Below are 6,388 nucleotides of genomic sequence, written 5' to 3' on the forward strand. Positions count from 1 at the left end.
CTCTTCTCGAGGGCCCATATTTTATCCAACTTTATATATGCAGTGCCCAGATAGTACCCTCAGTATTGTAAGTGGTCAGTGAAAGAGTATATGCAGCTTGTTGTGTGAATCCAGGGGTTTGAGGAGGAAGTAGCTCCTCTCTAGGAGTTGTCTTTTTAGTCAGTTTATGGGCTGTGCAAGATAATCACTCACTACTTAATGGCCACATGATGCCTTTAAGTAGAATGATTCTTATATCTGACTTCTAATGACTTTTTACCTATTCCCAAATTCTGAAACCATTTTCAAATGGTAGATCTGCCAACTTTGAGGATATTTAATTTCTCTCAGTTTAGTTCAACATATAACTCGTTGATTATCAACTTTGTGTTAATAGAATGCTAAGTGTTGCAAAAGATACAGAGATGAATAAACCGTAGTGCCAGCAAGCTAACAATTTAGGACAGCTGCCTAGCAGGATCAATGTAATGACTTGTAATGGCGAGGAATGCAAATTTCACTTTGTGCATTCTCTGGTTAGCTGCTAGGGGAATTGCAGATTTTAAAATGTGCTCTTGATCATATTCAGTGTCATTGAATCTAAGGCCAAAATGACCTAAACTCAGAGAGAGAAGCATTTACATAAGTGCACTCTAGACAGGAGCAGCAAATAGTCAGTCATCCTTGACTTTTATCTCTTTTTGACGCTCCATCTCTAGTCACACCTACAGATCAAATCATCCTAGTCCAAGTCACTCTCACCTGGACTTGCACTCATCTCTCACCTGTGAGAGCCTCCTAACTAGTCTCTCGGATCCTATCCATTGCATCCTTCCCATCCATTCACCAACACAGTAAGCAAAGTAATCTTTTGAAATTGTAAATTTAATCACATCTTCTGCTTAATTCCCATGTCAGCCCTATTTAAATTCCTGTTTGGCTCTCCCACTGCACTCAGTATAAAATCCAGGCCTCTTACAGCATCCTATTAGGCCCTACCTGAACTAACACAGCTTCCTCTGTCTCTTCCCTGTCATTAAACTCCACCATTATTGGCCTATCTTCAGTTCTGCAGACTGTAGAAGGGGAGAGCCTTTAGACACATGGTCCCCCCATCTGACTTCAACTCAATTTTCAATCTTGGCTTAAATGGCTTGGCCTTAAAGAGGCCCTCCCTCACATCTTATTTAAAGAGGGTATCCCCTCCCCATACACCTTTTGTCTATCATAGCACCCAGTCTAGTTCATTTTTGGTGCTTATCACAATTTGCATTTCAGTATTCATTTGTTTATTTTATTTATTTATTTATTATTTTGTTTTTTCATTTGTTTATTTCCTGTGTTTTCCACTAGGCTGAAATTCCAGGAGGGCAAGGGTCACTGTTTTATTTTCCAGCAGTGTACTCATTACCTGGCTCAGTGCTTACATATAATAGGTGATCAATAAACATTTGAGTTATTCAATTCAATTCATCCATTCATTCCTTTATTCAAAAATATTTTAAGCCCTAAGATTTTTAAAAAGCTTTGATGAAAAAAAAAAAAAGCTTTGATGGATGGACGTCAGATATGTGGTGTAATTTTCAAGTTTTAAGCAATTTTTTTTTCTTTTAATAAAAGATGAAGACTTGTTTTGCCTTTAAGAAAGACCTTACTTGATTTGGGCAAAACCACTTGAAAGGTTCTGTTTTATACAAAACAGAACATATATGTGTGTATATATGTATCCCATACACATATATATATCCCAAATACCCATCCATTGTTTTTTTTTTAATATATTTTTAAAATTTATTTGGCTATGTCGGGTCTTAGTTGCAGCATGCGGCATCTTCATTGTGGCACGCAGGATCTTCATTGCGGTACGTGGGATCTTTCGTTACGGCGTGCTGGCTTCTCTAGTTGCGACGCACGGGCTTCTCTCTAGTTGTGGCACGTGGGCTCCAGAGCATGCAGGCTCAGTAGTTGCAGTATGCAGGCTCTTTAGTTGTGGCATGTGGGCTTAGTTGCCCCATGGCATGTGGGATCTTAGTTCCCCGACCAGGGATCAAATCCACGTCCCCTGCATTGGAAGGCAGATTCTTAACCACTGGACCACCAGGGAAGTCCCTCCACTGTTTTTCAAGAAAATGAAAACAATGCAAAGGTAGATGTTTTAGATGAAGCAGCTCAGTTTTCTGTTTGAGTACATAAATTTGATGTGTTTTAGCAGTACTACTCTGCAGAATTTGTGCTTACTTAGGAAAAATTATTCTTTCTTTGATTGAATTTAAACAGCTTTATTGTTTGTTCTTATGGAAATATGAGAGTGTGTTTTTACTCCAAGAGATCTGGAAATCTGAAAAATGTACCAAAATATGAGATCCCAAACTTTATCTGGAGCTGGAGAAAAGAATAGGAAGAAAGGAACTAGACTGAGCTAGACTGGACTGTTGGTTATTATCTACAGATAATTTGAGGAATAACCCAATTGTGCTGATGTTGAAATATTTTGATCTGAGATTTCATTTCTGTGAGCCATTCTACACTGTAACCTTCCTGTGGATAGTAGAAGAGGTTTCTCATGGAAACCCCCACTCCCACTCATCCTGTCAGCCTAGAAAGACATTGGTTCTGGAACAGAAAATGAGGACTAGTGTGATAGACCTGAAACCTGCTTCATCAGAGATGGAACTTCAACTTCACGTCAGGCGAGATGCTGAGGCAATTCTCGTTTGTGAGACAGAAGATGGCGCCAACCAGAAGGTGATGGACCAGCAGCCAGACATCCTCCCATGACCTTGACAGGATGGGTCTGAAGACTCTGAGCAACCACATTCAGCAACAGGTGTACATTATTTTCTCTGTTCTACTTGCTATCCATTATCAGTTAAAGGAAGGATTTATTTCCTTCTCTCACTGCCCATGCCGGAAGGGTAGTGGTAGCATATGTTTGACCATGGATGATAATCCCCAAATTGCAGCATGTGATTGGCAGGAAATGAATGGCCATGCTTATGGATAGAAAACCAATATTCTGAGGCCAGTAGCTTAATTAGGTAGCATACCCCACCAGGTTGGATTTGTGGGACATGTAAGCTTCTCTGATGTTAAAACAACTTGGGAAGAGAGCCCAGGGAATGACTAAACTTTCTTCGGTCAAGTGGGATGGGAGCACAAAGCCCTCATAATTTGAATATTGAAGAAATCACTTCATATTCTCAGTTTGGAGAGATTTAGAATCATTAAGTCTATGACAGGTACCATAAGGAACACAAAAAGATTTTGCAGCAAGTTATTTCCCCTCTCAGAGCCCCAGACTCTTTGTTAGTGTCTCCGTCTGTCCAGGTGGCTATAACAAACTGCCATAGACTGGATGGCTTTATAACAAAAATTTATTTCTGTTCTGGAAGCTGGGAAGCCCAAGATCAAGGTGCCAGCAGATTCAGTTCCTGGTGAACCAGCCTTCTGGACTCATAGACAGCTGTTCTCTCTGTGTCTTCACATGTAGGAAAAGGGTGAGGGAGCTTTCTGGGGTCTCTTTTATAAGGGCAATAATCTCACTCATGAGGGCTCACCTCATGACCTAATCACCTCCCAAAGACCCCACCTCCAAATACCACCACATTGAGGATTAGGTTTCAACATGAATTTTCCGAGGACACAAACCTTCAGTCTGCAGCAGTTAGTAACCATGAAGGTGTTTAAATCATCTCTAATGGCCCTTTTAAATCTGAAACTATGTTTCTTTCAGGTTCTCTTCCATGAATCGCTTTTGATCTAGTTGTAGAGACAAGATATACCTGTAAAACATTTAAGTAATAATATAATTCCTTACTTTCAAGACCCAGCTAGAAGGCTACCTCCTCTGAGAAAATTTTCTTTACAACTTCTCCACCCCTACCCTGGGATCCGACAGCAGTTTGTGTTTCCATAGCTACCATTAAGACATTTAGCCCATACAGTTATGTGGATGTTGGTGAGGAAAAAAATCAAAGACCAACCAAATGAAAAAAGCAAAGTCTATTTATTCTAAGCTTGCTACAGCAAGGGAGTCAGCCACTGTCACTTGCATTTGTCATAGACTCAAAGGCAGGCAGAGGAGGGATAAAGCTTTATAGTGGAAAAAGGGGAAGCTTCAGATATGCCCTGATTAGAGGCCGTTGGCATGGTGAAGCTGTAGGTGGACTAATTAGAAGTAGAGCATCCTATGTGGTTGGTTAAGGGTACATATTTGGCTTCCTCTGGTTGGTCCTCAGTTGGAAGCAGGGACAAAATTAGAGAAACTGTTATCAATCAAGTCTTTGCCATTAGGGGCCAATTGTTACAGAAATTATTGTTTAGCTTCCTGGGCTGTTACCAGAGATAGCAGCCTGGCTTTCTGCAAGTCTGATTTATAGCAGACTGGCTTCCTGTGTTGTTTATTTTGATGAGGGGCTGGTTTCCTGAGTATGTTGCTGCAGGTTGTGGGCCAAGGTCCTGCTTTTATATATGGCCTGTCCATTGTCCATTTGTATATCAGCCTTTCATTGGCTTCTGGTTCTCTTCCCTAAATTGTGAGTTCCCCAAGGTCAGATACTGTTTATTCTCACTTTGTTTTATGCCACACCTAATCCAAGCCTGAAATATAGTAGGCTCCCAATAAATATTTGTTAATGACTTTTTCAAGAAGCCAGTTAAAGCATGACACTGATATTTTCAGTTTGGACACATGGAGTTGGAGGTTAGTGTAAGTCATAGGATCCAGTTAACAAGTGGAGATATACAATCAGAATTTGGGTGAACACTCGGGACTAATAAAAACATTTTAGAGTCATTGGAAGATTAAAACTTAAACTAAAAAAAAAAAAATCAGTATTTCAAATTTAGAGAGATGACTGTAGCCCCAGACAATATCTTGACTGCAACCTCATGAAAGACCTATCACAAAACTGACCAGCCAAGCCACTGCTGAATTCCTGACCACAGAAAGAGTAGAAATCACAAATAATTATTATCGTTTTAAGCCACCAAGTTTGGGGAAAATTTGTAATGCAATATTGGATTACTAATACATGTAGTATAACATAGTGTTAGAAACATCTCCCCTGACCTCAGTTTGCACCATGTTGCTAAGTACAGAGATATCAGACATCAAAGTGTATATGAAACAGAGCTCCATAAACAGAATTTACTGAGGAGATGAGAGAAAACCCATTCCATGACTCTTGAACTTTCTCACCCACTTTTAGACTATGAAGCAGTATAGAAGAGATTTTGTGGAAAAGGTATCTTTGAAGAAATTGCAATTTTACCTTAAAACCTAGTAAGGGAGGTTTCTGCAGTGCTGTGTAATATGTGAGCCCTACAGTTAACAGTGCAAAATTGACTGTGTATGTATATGTAAAACAGGAGGTTAAAGTGGAAGAGACTTGGAAGGCTTTCCCTTGGCCCTAGAAATTAATGGCTTGGAGCTTAGTGGGGACTGAGGGCAACTGGAAGGTGAACGGAATTTGCCATGGAGGAGCCAAGAGAAATCTACATAGTACCTGGCTCACAGACACATAAAATTGCTCACTGCTGTTTATACCCCATAGCTCCCAAACACATGTACACTTGATCTCTCTCTTTAATCTCAGATAATTTAAGACTGATTGAGGGGGTTCATGGCAAACAAAAAAATTCAAATATGAAAAGAAATGATGACAGTACTCAAAACCACTATCACACAGCTTTTGTTTTCCTGAAAAGACAATCTCCAAGTCTTTATTAGCCCTCGTTTTGAGATTCTTTGGTCAGTCTGCAAGTGTCACAGCTTAGAAGTTAATGTGAGAGGCAGTGAGAGTAATAGAAATAGCTGGACTTGGGTTCCAGCCTTGGCTGCCATTTTCAGTGCTTTGGTAGAGATGAGTACAAAGTGCCTCAGGAATATCTCAGTGGTCAGTGTTCATGCAGGCATCACAGATGAGGTTGTAATTGGCCTGGATCTTAGAGATGGGCAGGTATTTGTCAAGTGGCCAAGGAAAAACCAGAGCCTCAGAAGAGAGACTTGGCTCATGTAAAATTGCATAGGGGTTAGAAGCAGACTTCTCATTAGTGATTTGAAATTGTTCACATTATCTGTTGAGTAGTGGGATTCTGAGGAAATTCTACTGTAGGATATTTTTTTAGTAGAAAAGGAGGGGGAGAGTGAAAAGAGGCGAGGTAGAGGTCACTTCATGTCTGGCCTCTTTGGCCATGGTTAGGAGTTTGGATTTAGGTAGGTGTATGATGTGATCTGTTTCTAAGTGACTGTTCTGGCTACTGTGTGGAGAATGAATTTTCTGGAGGTGAGTTAGTGCCATTATCCAGATGCAGGGTATTTACAATGACCTGGGTGGTAGAGTTGCTGTAGAGATACTTTGAAGCAACGACACAAATGTAAGAGGGGTAATATTATTTGAAAACATAT

This window comes from Balaenoptera acutorostrata, chromosome 9, assembly GCF_949987535.1.
Source record: "Balaenoptera acutorostrata chromosome 9, mBalAcu1.1, whole genome shotgun sequence".
NCBI lineage: Eukaryota > Metazoa > Chordata > Mammalia > Artiodactyla > Balaenopteridae > Balaenoptera > Balaenoptera acutorostrata.